This window comes from Haliotis cracherodii, unplaced genomic scaffold (genome assembly GCF_022045235.1).
Source record: "Haliotis cracherodii isolate W230 unplaced genomic scaffold, xgHalCrac1.p SCAF_11, whole genome shotgun sequence".
NCBI classification, from domain to species: domain Eukaryota; kingdom Metazoa; phylum Mollusca; class Gastropoda; order Lepetellida; family Haliotidae; genus Haliotis; species Haliotis cracherodii.
The window spans coordinates 13874700-13888796 of record NW_027266266.1 but is presented as its reverse complement, the minus strand read 5'-3'; the positions used below and the strand labels follow the sequence as shown (position 1 = coordinate 13888796).

The following is a 14097-nucleotide window of genomic DNA, read 5'->3' as shown; positions in this document are numbered from 1 at the left end:
CCTTTCAGCGCTTAACGACAAAACAGACACCAGTATCTGCATTTCCAGAGAGTCTGGCAAGGCTGCAAACAGAGTTCCCGTCAGCTGCAATTTTATGATGCATATGCACGTCTTCTGAAATAAGAAGCCTTGGCAGATAAAATGATACCTGAAGACCTTATGACAGAACACGTACTCACAGTGTCAAAAAACCTTCAAAAACTATAAAACCGGTGATATATGTTCTAAAAGGATCTTATGAGCGTATTTGATGGTTCGACAAGACAGAGTTATAAACTGAAACATATTTTAGAGATAAGACCCTACACAATCCAGAAGCAATATCAATGCATATGCAAAGGTTTATAACGGGATTTCTGGTCCATCACAATATCATCTGGTTTGCTAACAGGCTAGCGTTGCATGGCAGGCCCATATACTGCTGTGTGGTACAAGGTTTTTATGCAAATTACATATGTGAGTGATGGATGCTATCGGTGGGGCAGGGCATGCTTGCTCTATTCTCGAACACCTGGTGATTTTCAGTGATGCATTCATATAATTTTCACCACTATTTTAACGTTTGCGCTCAGAGGATATGTTTCGTTGGAAAATGGTAATAAATTCCTTATAATAATGACTAATATTCTCTGATGTTGATATTTCGTATTTCGATGTATGAGCCCGCGACGTGATTGGTTTTTTCTCAAATTAATTAATCAAGGTTACTGGCCGATTGTTTTCCGCTGGGAAGAAGACACTGCGAGGAATGGGAATGTTACAACCATAGACATCAACACAGTGCATGCCGGTGCGGGGGAAACTGCCATCTGTGTATAACGTTGTAATAGTGAGTGAGTGAGTTGGGTTTAACGCATCAGCGAATCGCGGCGCCTTAGACGACTGGGCCACCCGTGCCCCCTAACGGTGTAATATATTCAATTATCAAACATAGTTTGAAATGAAAGCAGCAAAATAATAAATGCTACAAAACCCTTTCTCTATTCCTAAGAAATATGTGCCGAAAGCAGAGTGAGTGAGTTAGTGAGTTGGGTTTGACGACGCTTTTAACAGTATTCCAGTCATATCACGGCGTGTCAGCTTAATGTGGGAAGAAAGCCCGATGTGATGCAGATCTCAGACGTTTACCACTTCGGAGAAACCCACGAGCACGGGTATGGTGGCGAAAAAAACTAGAAACATAATCGGGGCAAACCGGGATTCGAACCCACAATCATAGGTTTCTGGTGTGCCCAAGGGACAACCCCACACAGCGAATCAAGGCGCCCGTGCCCCCTGCCGAAAGCAGAAATCTGAAATAATCTGTACTAAAACAGAGTCCATTGTACGGTTCCGAGCTGCGTTTATGAATCACCATCAAATAATTATGATACCAGGTAAAAGGTGAGCGCATCCTGTCCCACCGGTTGTATCCATCACAAACATCTGAGTGCGGCGTCAAACAACATACAAGCAAACAAATCACATATGAGGGACATGAAGACAGCATAGGCTATTGTTTCTAAAGAGATCAATAGTATTTGGTCAGTTTCATGCCTTGAACCATTACCAGTAACATTACGAGGCGATCACGTGGGTCGAGTGGTCAGGCTCCGTGATTTGGTTGATCACCTGTGGTCACATTAATGATGTCAATCACTTGTTTGTCTGGTCTAGACGCGATTACATGCAATCTGTAATGCATGGTTTTTTCTGAGAGCAACGTTAATCAACAAACAGAACATGAGCTTATAGCGAGGGTTGACTGTTTAACCATCATCATAAACATAAACACTGTTTTTTTCAACTGTATATTGAGACAATGGTTTCAAATTATTTTTTTATATATTTTTTTTTTGGGGGGGGGATACTTTTAGCTTTGTCATGTAGAGAAATGTTGAATTAAATCGTAGAAACGTTAAGCTGCTTGTTCCAAATCTGATATATTTGTGTTTGAAACGCTGGACTTTAAGGGGCTAAAACAAGGACTGGTCAGTACACTGTGTCTGAGTGTGTTATCGATGTGAAACTGTAACATGGTATCTCAGTGGGCGAACACTATTGAACCAGCATGGGCCTGGACGAGTACACGCGAGCGCACACACACACACACACCTCTCTTCACAAGGACTGCACGGCTCGGAGACAGCATACACACACGTGCACGTAGCTATATACGCACAATAACCTTGCATACGACGTTAAACACTATTTCACCTCACCTCCAACTCATTATTTCGGAACCTCGCTAATCCGTAATCCCATTATTCCGGACATCGACGCCACCGAGAACAAATCAAACATCCCCTGAAACTCAATCCACACGAGTTTCATTTTTCTCAATTTCATCACTACTTTCAGTACATTGCTAAGCCTGCTCTATTTCTTCTACGGTGTGTACTGGCGAGGGGTGCTTGGAAATCACGTTAAGAACTATTGACTGTATTGATTTGTCACTTCCACCTAATGAGGTAAGATAATGACGGATATTCAACATGAGCAGCAATAGAGTCTTGGGACACCAAGACGTGTACACCGTGAAATGATCTCTTCTCACTGCCATTCAGTATCTAGGTCGACATTGCCAATAATTCGTGGACAGGGCATGGTGTAATTAAAACTCCCATCGCCAAAATAGTTATCTGCTCCTTTACTCTACGAATCGACATTTCCCCACTTGACGCCATCTTTAATTCGGCATTGCTTCAGGGTGTTCTACTGCTAGGGAGAATTCATTATTTTCACCGAGCTGGTGCAATGCAACAGAAATATTTCCTATAACACTGTTAGTTTGTGCCTGTATTGTCAAACATGTGACTAGATGTGACTAGATGTGAGGCCGCCAGTGCAGTATTCATTAGGAGTTCGATGCGATGTCACGTGGCTGGGCTTCTAGTTTCAAAGAAAATAATGAATTCTCCCTAGCAGTAGAACTTCCGGTCAGCCTGATTAAAAGGTCGGAGCAACACAGCAAGCTAAGAGAAATCACAGAGTTTACACTGCATGGATCCAGACTATTATTAACTGGATGTGTCTGTTATACGTCTCAGAAGATATACGGGGGATATTCATATTCATATTACCGACATTGTCATGTCAGGTAGGGTACTTGCATAACTACTTTGTTGTTTAACGCCGCACTCGGCAATAATCAAGCTTTACGACGGCGGTATGTAAATAATCGAGTCTTGACCAGTCAGTCCACTGATTGACATCATGAACATCAATCCACGCAAGTGGGCTATAATGACATGCATCGACCAAGTCAGCGAGCCTGAGCATCCGATCCCGTTAGTCGCCTCTTACGACAAGCATAGTCGCCCTTCACGACAAGCATAGGTTGCTGAAGACCTATTCTACCCCGGATCTTCAAGGGTCCGCATAACTACTCTTATGGCGTATAATGCATAACGTAAAATAATACCAGATATTCGGTTTAGTGTCACTAAGGTAAAGAATATACATAGTGCACGAAATAATAAGCATATCTGAAAAGGTGGGTTTATTACATAAGTTCTTCTTTTGGGGGCGGTAAAGAAGCCAAGTGGTGAAAGCGTTTGCTCATCACGCCAATGCCGGGGTTTGTTTCCTCGCATGGGTACAATGTGTGAATCCGATTTCTGGTGTCCAACGCCGTGATATTGTTGAAACACGGCTAAAAAACAAATATTATTATAATATAATTAGAACTGGGATTGTGAATTGTGTTTTTTTCCTTTCTCTGTAAATAGAGGCTGGTTCACGGATTCCTACTTAGGCAATACAAATAGAATCACATACTAGTGCTTATTTGGTCCCCGGTGTTAAGGGCTAGTGCCCTGTCTGCATCTGAGATAGTTGTATTATACGGTGTTGTCAGTAGTGTATGTGTACGGTGTTGTCAGTAGTGTCTGTAGACGGTGTTGTCAGTATGGCTGTATACGGTGATCACCGTCGTGCTGACGTAGTTTTGTCAGTAGTGTCTGTAAACAATTCATGCTCAAAATTACTTCGATGACAAGAAAAAAGCAGTATTCCCTTAAAAAGTTATAATATCAAAATCTTGAAAAGAATTTGAGCATCAAAAAGGGTTTAGTGGTTAAAGACAAAGGTTCATTTGAGTGTCCTTGCTTTCTTTTCATGCCAGCGGTTGCATATGAAGTTAACGATGAAATCTGTATAGCACACCCTGTAGAACACCAAATATGATATTGATTTCCAATAAGAGAGACCTTGCAAAAGTGCCTCACGCACTCGTTATCAATTACTTCCTTTTTCTTCGAGTTGTGCTTATTGACAAGGTGGTTACAGAGCCTTCAAGAGATGTTTACAGAAGAAGAGAACAATGAGAAGAATTTTACACTTGGGAGATCAAAGACGTTAGTCTTTGAATGTGTATAGTCAATACACATTGATGTTTTGTGTGTTCGAAAACACTCATTAAATAGTTATCCGGCGTAATGTTCTTGTAAAAGTCGATAAGGGCTCAATGACCGCTGTACATCATTTTGTCCTTGTATGTCTGACTGACGTCTATTGCTTTGAGTCACAATACATCTGAAGTCCGCAGACATGTTGGCTTCATTTGTGAAGAACCGTGCACCTCAGTTCATATTTGACGCTGATGTGTTCAGTCATGTAATGCACCTGCTTTAAGGTTGATGGTGTTGCCTATCGGACGAAGCATTTGCTCGTCATCCCTAGTTAAGATTCGGATTCGATTACCCTGTGGGCACTTCCATTGAAGCTGCCTGTATAATGACGTCAAATGGTAATGTGGAGGTAACCCTTAGAATGATATATATATTGATAATGACGTCTTTTTATAGGTACCCCTTAGTAGGATTTATACATTGATAATGACGTATTTTTATAGGTACCCCTTAGAAGGATTTATATATTGATAATGACGTCTTTTTATAGGTACCCCTTAGAAGGATTTATATATTGATAATGACGTATTTTTATAGGTAACCATTAGAAGGATATATATTTTGATAATGGCGTTTGTTTACATCTAACCCTTAGAAGGATATATATTTTGATAATGGCGTTCGTTTACATTTAACCCTTAGAGGGATTTATACATTGATTTCACGTCTTTTTTATAGGTAACCCTTAGAAAGATTTATATTGATATGACGTATTTTGTTAACCCTTAGAAGGATTAACATATTGATATAATATTGATTTATTTATCGATGACTAAACTAGTCTTCACGTGGCTTTAAGACAATCTGGTAAGACGTATATTTTGCATACAATGCAGTTTCTTGAAGATCAAAGGCAGTTGGTGTAAAACCTAGGCAACTAAATATTTATTTAAAAAGATGCAAAATATAATCGTGGCACTTGTGGCTTGGGATGTTAGCTTGTCAAACACGAAGTTGAGCTATGCTTCGCAGCGCTGCTTTGATGGTTCGTACACCCGAGATATCTCCCCAAGCGCCTAGTATCACCAGAATGATTCGAGGGTCAACATTATCTGAAGTGTTATTTCTTGTGAACCCGTTGGATTGCCGTTGTATAATATTTGAAGAGATGGTTGTTTTTGTAGAACGCGGTCATCTGATCACGAAGGAAACTAACTTTTCTATTCAAATAATACCAACTCATAATATGTGTACAGTTTGTCACGTTTAAGACAAGCCTACTCCAATGTTCTTTGTCTTCTATGAGTTCTTTGAAGAATGTTTCAGAGTTGTGAGTAATCAGTACGCTGTCTGCATTTGCCAGACAATTCATACAGAGAAGACGACCTTCCTTGTGAATACGTGCAGTCAGTACCGCCTGTATCCTCATTCAACTTGGAAAAGAGTGTCCCAAAGCAGATTGTGTTTGATCATAACTCAGTCTAAATCATAAGCCATGATTCGGGGCAACATCAAACAGCGGGGCATTTACTCCAGCCAAAAACTCGATTGAACCGACAGCATAATTTTTAAAAATTACTCCATCTTCAGATTTTCATATTGAGAAAATCAACCATAAATATTTCCATCGATCCAAGCTTTTGTGAAAACTGTGCAAATTGGACAAGAGTTGAAAAAGTGACCAAGAATCAGAGATTCTGGAATATTGAAGGATTATTCATTAACAAGAAGCAACGAGAAAAGTGGCCGAAATTAAGGCAAATGATCTTGTGTATTAATGTAGTTTCTGTGTAGAAAGAATTGGTTTTAGCGCTTGGCTTGACCTGTGTTAACTTCTGGGAAAGGAAATTTACATCGAAGATTCGTACAGCAATCAATGTCAGTGAGTTTACGTGTGACAGAAATCAGGTTCTTCTGCCAATGCCAATTATACGATAGTCAGTATAATCTTGCCAATAACGATTGCTATTTTAGTGCTTTTTCTGAGCGAAACATTTGAAATGCCAATGAGTATATTTCGTCATAACTTATCAAAAACTAGAGGCTATTTTCAACTTTAACGGTAGAATGATTTTAATAGATTTTATGTACATAGGAATTCTTTGATCAGTTAAGGAGAAAGCTTCCTACGCAGAACAACAAAACCCATTATGTAGATATATACGTGTCTGGAAGTCTAATCCTGGCCGACTAACTCCTGATGTGGCAGTAGGTATTATTATTTTGAACAAGGTCTATTTTCGTATGTATAATACGTCAAGGCCAGAGAATAGTCAGTCTCGATTGTCTGCCATAAACAGAACCCTTTGGGCATTAAAGGCGCATTAGTGGTGAAAATTGTATGCATGGATCACTAAAAAAAAAAAAAGAGAGAGAGAGAGAGAGAGAGAGAGATACGTGAAATATAATAATTCCAGGACCCTTTGGGCATTAAAGGCGCATTAGAGGTGAAAATTGTATGCATGGATCACTAAAGAGAGAGAGAGAGCTACGTGAAATATAATAATTCCAGACCCCTTTGGACATTAAAGGCGCATTAGAGGTGAAAATTGTATGCATGGATCACTAAAGAGAGAGAGAGAGAGAGAGAGAGGAGAGAGAGAGAGAGAGAGAGAGAGAGAGAGAGAGATCTACGTGAAATATAATAATTCGAACTGAGATATTTTATGTTTTGGACGGCCACCGAATTCTCAACGGTAACAGTTACCAATCGGTCCTTTTTAGACCATAGAAACGTGCGAGTCGACTTTACCGCTTGGCCGATCTGTTGATGACTATTTAGGAGTCAGCATCCTCGGTTATTCAGGGTATTATATCTCCATTCTAATTTCATAAATACCCTGGATCCATTCGCCCCAATAGTTCAGTGTTGAGTTCGGTTTGAACAACAGCTATCCAATCTAAATACCCTGTTCTTTCAGGATTGACACAAGAGGCGATATCATCAGTACTGGAGTCGTTTTCTTGCGTACCCCTTCAAACTCTTCAGTTCTCTGGAGAAAACTAATTCGTTCGTACGTTCGTTCGTTCGGGAATGCCTGATAGCATAATACTTTCACTCACCGTTTCATTATAATCAGGAAATATTTTTACTCCCTAAAAGATTCATCACTATATTCAGATTATTTAAAATGTATAAGAACTCGCTCGTACGAGACAATTTTGAAATAAGATGTATGGAGAACTTTCGCCCAGAAGTGTAATTTTGATTGGTTGTTGAGTTTAAGCTTATGGGCGGGAGAGATTCTGTGCAAAGCTGGAGATAAGAGTGATTGCGATGGTGGGGAAGTGAAGCTTAGTTCACGGATGGGTTTATTTATGACAGTAGAGCGAAGATACAATATTGGAAATCGAGGCGGGATTCTGATAGGTTTGTGATGCTGATTCTTTCAGCATACTTGCATCTCTAATAGCAAGAACAATGTCACAAGACAAAGTTCTGTGTTTCGGTGATTCTCTATTTTTTAAAAACAATAAATATTCCCAGAAAGGGCATGAAAATTAAGCTGACATTATTTATTATTCAATAGGATGTTTGCTTGTGATAGAATGTTGGTACATTAAGGAACAATAGTGACCCCTCGTTCAGTGACAATGTATATCTGTGGTTGTTCAGGGACTGATCACTTAATATCCCTTGGGCCTGGGACGGGAAATGTTTTCGCTCAATGCTTCAAAAGCATACATATTTGTCTCTGAAAAGAAACGAACAATGTTGTGTCTTTCATTTTCTTTATTACATCCAGCATGTCCAACGAATACTTTTTCTTGTTGTTTCTAAACCTGAGGCAAAATTATTTATTACTGGAACAAAATATATTTTCAAAATATTACCCGAACCAACCTCGCCCTCAGCCAGAATATCAAGCAGTTGGTCCAAAATGGACAACGGCACATCTGGTTAAAAAGGATGAAGATGTAACATCTCCACCATATTGACTGTGGATGGTACCTTCTTGGACAAGCAGTACAGACATCATAAATTGCCAAGTGCACTAAATCATGAAGCTGATTCCACGACGATAACAATATCTGCCACTCCTACACCCTGATCTGGCTGTATCAACAATGTCATAGCCAACAAAGTAATGAATTCAGGGACATGGTTGGAATGTATCCAGAACTAGTGAGTGAGTGAATGAGTTGACATTTAACGTCACATCATGACGAGAAAAAGTACTATATTCAAAATGGGTATATTTAGACTATAAAAACCTGTCGTCGAAGGACAGTAAAACAACTAGATTTATCACAGATTTTATTTAAAACTAGCAGATAACCATTAAAATATAACACCATAAGTAACAATACAAGTTAAAAATGAGCTATAGATCGCCAGTCACAAACTAAAACCATTCATATTTCCAGGATGCTTCCGAATAACCATTGGACTTTTCTGCTTTCACTGACTGAAAAATACATAACTCGTTGTTGTTCCCAAATTTGATTATTTTATTATATGAAATCCATACAAGATGTTACACAATCCGATAACCAAACTGTTCGTTTGACCCCATTAGCTAGTTGACAAGTTAAAAAATGACAGCAAGACGGTTGATATTTCAAGTTATACAGATGTGTTTTCAGTCTTACAATACCTACATTGACAGTGAAAGATTGAAAATGACAGGTGCGTCTCACGTGTGTGACCACGTGATCTGAATAAAGCTCAGGGCAGCTCGTGTTACTAATCTCCTTGCTCTGTAAGTTCTCAATCGCGACAACTTGTCTCAGCTTTTCGTTTTGATGCGGAATGCTTGTCATCTGTTCATGGATGAAATGGAAGCTCTCTGGTCTTCACTGTTCCTTTGGAAGGGGACATGAACACCTCTCACACACTCCGCCTGTGCATATTAGTTTTGTTGTGATTTCCAATTCTGGTATTATAATTGTTATTCTAAACTGAAAGCCGAAAGAAGAGACATCTTCGCGTGTTCATAATTATATAATCCCTGCATCCAAGCCGTTGTTTTTGGTAATTGCGCGTCCATTTTTCGCTCTCATACAGAACCTATTTGACAGTTGTGGCCCAGGGGAAATGAAATGGAAAAGGGTAAAGTTACGTAAAACTTTATAATGTTATTATAAAATTTATTTTTTACATTTTAAATGAATGACAACTGTCCCTTTTTCTTTGACTGAAAAAGACTGGCTGTATAGTTCGCAACTCCAATATTATAACTCTTTTACAGCTGAATATGACTGGTGATTTGATTTATATGTATTATATGATATTTACGGCACTAATTTCCTCCTGTTGAGTAAAGAGCCAATTACATTAGGACATGGTTTAGATTGAGTTGATAAACAAAGTTACATACAACATTTCTTACCCCTTAATCTTATGCATAACAATACAACAGGAAATCAAAAATTCAACATTACTGGCGAGATAAACACTGAGCACGACATGGACATGTGTTGAAATTTATTTTTTAAATATTTTGTTTTAAAGGACAATGGGTAGTCCCATGGACAAAGCGAGGATCGCCAGAGTTCAACTCTGCGCTCGAGTACTATATTTGGATACCAAATCTCGTCGCCGTCATATTTCTGAAATACTGCTATAAGCACTTAGACACATATTCACCTGTATCTAAGAGGTTATCGGTTATAAAAGCTCTTTAATAAAAGTGAGTGACCACTGTTCACTAATAGTTAGTGAGTATGGTTTTACGCCGTTTTTAGCAATATTCCAGCAATATCACGACGGGGGACACCAGAAATGGGCTTCACAAATTGTACCTATGTCGGGAATCGAACCCGGGTCTTCGGCGTGTGTACGCTTATAGCTTACATAAGATTGAACGGGTGCTCAGTCGCCTAAGACGCCGCAATGCGCTGTGAAAAGTTGCGTCCCTTGGGCACTCCAGAAACTGGGTCCACCTCTAATATCACTTGCATCTGCTTCAAACCAACTTGCAGCGCCCAGTCAAGACGATCTGATCGATAATCAAGATCTGTATTGTAAGGAAACTGGTCTTACCTCGCGAAGTGCATCAAATCAAGTGAGCACCATCATTAAAAACATGAAAAGATTTGCAAAATAACTGTCGACGCCCAGTTGGCGTTACACATGCTTTGCAAACCCTGCAGTCGACCGAACTCTGCAGGTTGAAATCCATGTTGTTTGCGAACCGGACGTCTAGTTCCACACGCGATTTGATTGGACTATGCATAGACTCGTTAGTCCAGCCAAAATGTAACTCCGGAATTTCCCGCCTATTCCAGCAAGGATGGAAACTGGACTTTTACAGTCAGTTAATGCCCTTGCTTCGTGAAGATGTAATATCAACAACTATGTCTTCCTTGTTATCAAGTGTCCTGTTGAAGAAATACTTGGGCGAAGGCCTCAAGACGCAAGCATGCTGAAGACCTATTCTACTCCGGAATCTTCACGGGTCGGAATGTGTTTTGGCACATAATGGAGACTGATTTTCCTCTGGCGTCGAGTGTTCTAGATTTCCGTTGTACCCCTGTAACAAATACATCTTTAGCAAATAATTTCTGCGCATAACGCCTGGACATATCAGTTGTATGACACAGCCATTGCTTACTACTTAACATATTCTGTCCCAGTACACAATCGATATCTCACTACCTTTCAAGAATGTAAGTGTGTTCCCAATAAATCAATGTCCGTTAAAACTATCTCTTAAACCTACATCTAATTGATCAAGATACATTCCAGATGGGAAGCAGTGTGTCTCAGTAAATGGAACAGTGTAGAATGCCATTTCTTTGACACGCTTGATGTCATGACCCGGTACCAGTGATCACGACAATCAGGCACACCGTTATTGAAGAGGATGCACCCTGTAAGTACCGATGTCGCCCTCCTCTGAATCAACGAATGGATTAATTGATTGAGTGGGGGAGGCTGCGAGATGGGAATAGATGGATTGGCAGGCGGATGAAGAAGGAACTGATGGATTTAATGATCAGTGGTTATTTGGTTCTATATAGATTATCGGATTACCATTAATTGATAAGGATGACTGAAATGTGGAATTGATAACCACATGTAACACATTTTCCTACCAATTTCGGAAAGCAGCATGTGTAATGATTCACTGCCATTTGACCACATTTACCTATTTAATTGCCTTGGGGAACACATCCTTGAAGTCCAAGATTCACAAGAGTACGTTCGTAATTATAACCCAAAGGCTAAAACCAAGAAACCCAAAATGTTTTTTCCCGTTGTTCCAGTTAGATGCATTGTGACATGTGTATGTCAAACAAGACATATGTGGACATATTCTTTTGTAATAAGAATGCATATTGTGTGAGTGGCCATGGCCAGTGACACCGGTAGGTATACTATTCTCGACCACTTGGTGTGTCACCGCTCATTTTCAATTATCCATTCACATCATTTTCAATGATCCATTCACATCATTTTCAATTATCCATTCACATCATTTTCAATGATCCATTCACATCATCTTCAATGATCCATTCACATCATTTTCAATTATCCATTCACATCATTTTCAATGATCCATTCACATCATTTTCACCACTACTTTGCTTTTTACTCCTGGAATCTGCTTACCCAGTTAACCGAGACTGGTCATTCTAATAATTCCCATGACAAATGTGAATTGAACTGACAATAAACGACCTCAAGTTATCTCGAGAAAGTAACACGTGTTTCTCTCAATAAAGGTAATCATCAAGCGTCCATTCCACGCGCTGCTTACACCCGAAACGATGGTTACATTATCATGATATTTTTAGCATCACTTTTTTTACACGTCTGTCTGAACTGTTGTGCAACACGAGTGTCGCGTGCAGATGTATTTAGGTCACGTGTCCTTTTATTTCTTATAGCCTTTGGTTATCGCTCGCTACCTTCCTTTAATAACGCCTATGATCAAGATGTCTGCTTCTCATTAATACAGACATGTTTCCAGACCGTTGAAACCTAAACTGCCCGCTGTTACTGTTTGTTGCAATAAGCTTTTTCATAAACGTTCTGTTTGATTTTTGTGGCATCTAACACTTTCGCAGACCATAGATGCTATATATTGTCTGGTCCTATGAACAATCATAAAATTTGGAACATTTCGGAAAAGTCTCAAGAGTGGGTCATACCGGAATGAGGAGTATTCGTATTATAAACATGAAAGGTGTTATCTATTCAAAATCCATATAGTTTTAACCTAATACTAAATATTTTATGTTTGTTTGTTTGTTTGTTGTTTAACGCCGCACTCAGCAATATTCCAACTATATAACGGCGGTCTGTAAATAATCGAGTCTGGACCAGACAATCCAGTGATTGACATCATGAGCATCAATCCACGCAATTGGGATCGATGATATGCATAAACCAAGTCAGCGAGCCTGACCACCCGATCCTGTTTGTCGCCTCTTACGACAAGCATAGTCGCCTTTTACGGAAAGCATGGGTTGCTGAAGACCTATTCTACCCCGGACCTTCACGGGTCGGAATGTGTTTTGGCACATAATGGAGACTGTTTTTTCACTTGCGTCGAGCGTTTTAGATTTCCTTTGTACTCCTGTAACAAATGCATCTTCAGCAAATAATTTCTGCGCAAAACGCCAGGACATATCAGTTGTATGACACAGCCATTGCTTACTCCTTAACATATACTGTCTCACACAATCGATATCTCACTACCTTTCAAGAATGTAAGTGTGGTCCCAATAAATCAATGTCCGTTAAAACTATCTCTTAAACCTACATCTAATTGATCAAGATACATTAAATATTTTAATGAATCCTTCCAAAATATAAGAGTAATTCCAGGAATGTTATGGACTGTTTAATTCCCCTAGAAAATTACAGGTGTTACATTTGAAATGTTTGTTTTTGTTAATTAAGTGGTGAATTTATCTGCTTGTATACAACCAGCTGCCGTCAGCCGGTTACAGGCCGGCAAAGCCACATTTCGAAAATAGATAGCCCAAATTGATGTGGCTCTCGCGGCAATGGTTATGGTTGCGTGATTGTATAATGTGGCTCTCGCGGCTATGCTGTCAAAACATGCTTTGTGATTCCAACAGGTTACCGTATATAACAAAACAAGTCTTGTTTTCTCATTTTTTATTCAACAAGGATAACATATTCATCAAAACTTTACATTGATGAATATGAATAGCATATGAATATCATAATGCATTTAATGTCATTACTGCAGATGAAGGAGGTCGCCCACGTGGTCAGCATATTCCATCTCACTCAGGTGTTGGTTCAGGAGCTGGATCTTGAGGGACGCAATACGTGCATCGATTGCCTTGTACTTCTTTCTTCGTGAAGGTTCTGACCACTGGTGAGAGAGTCTCAGGACTGCAACCTCTTTGAGTGACTGCTCTCGCTGAAATAGCTTCACTACCTCCTAGATGTTCGGGTGGCACTTCTTGGCAAGTTTCTTTATCTTGTTGTGCCACACTTCAAGGTGATTGTTGGTACGGTGGCCTTGGTTTTCGAAATGGTTCAAAATCTCTGGCATGAAGGCCCCTCCTTGAACCCAACTGGTTGTCACGTAGTCCATGAAGGCAGTCACTTTAGGGCCAGCAGGAGAGTCAGCAATGGCATCAAGCCACACATCATCCACTTTGTCACGAGGTAGTAGAGGGAGGGCAGCAGCTCTTCTCACCAGCTTCTTCACCTCGTCATCTTCCTTATAGTCCATCACCAGACCTTGTGTGGGCAGTTACCTGTAGTGTGTTTTTTTAATTTTTTTAGGTGGTTATTTAGGTTGGTGTGTCCTGTTTGGAGTTTAGTGATTACTCT

General features: G+C 39.7%; 1 protein-coding gene across 2 annotated transcripts in view; it reads left to right on the top strand.

Moving 5' to 3' along the window:
- Positions 1-14097, top strand: part of LOC139456240 (cyclic nucleotide-gated channel alpha-2-like) — a 126837-nt gene that overhangs the window by 60751 nt on the left and 51989 nt on the right. The window lies entirely within an intron of this gene.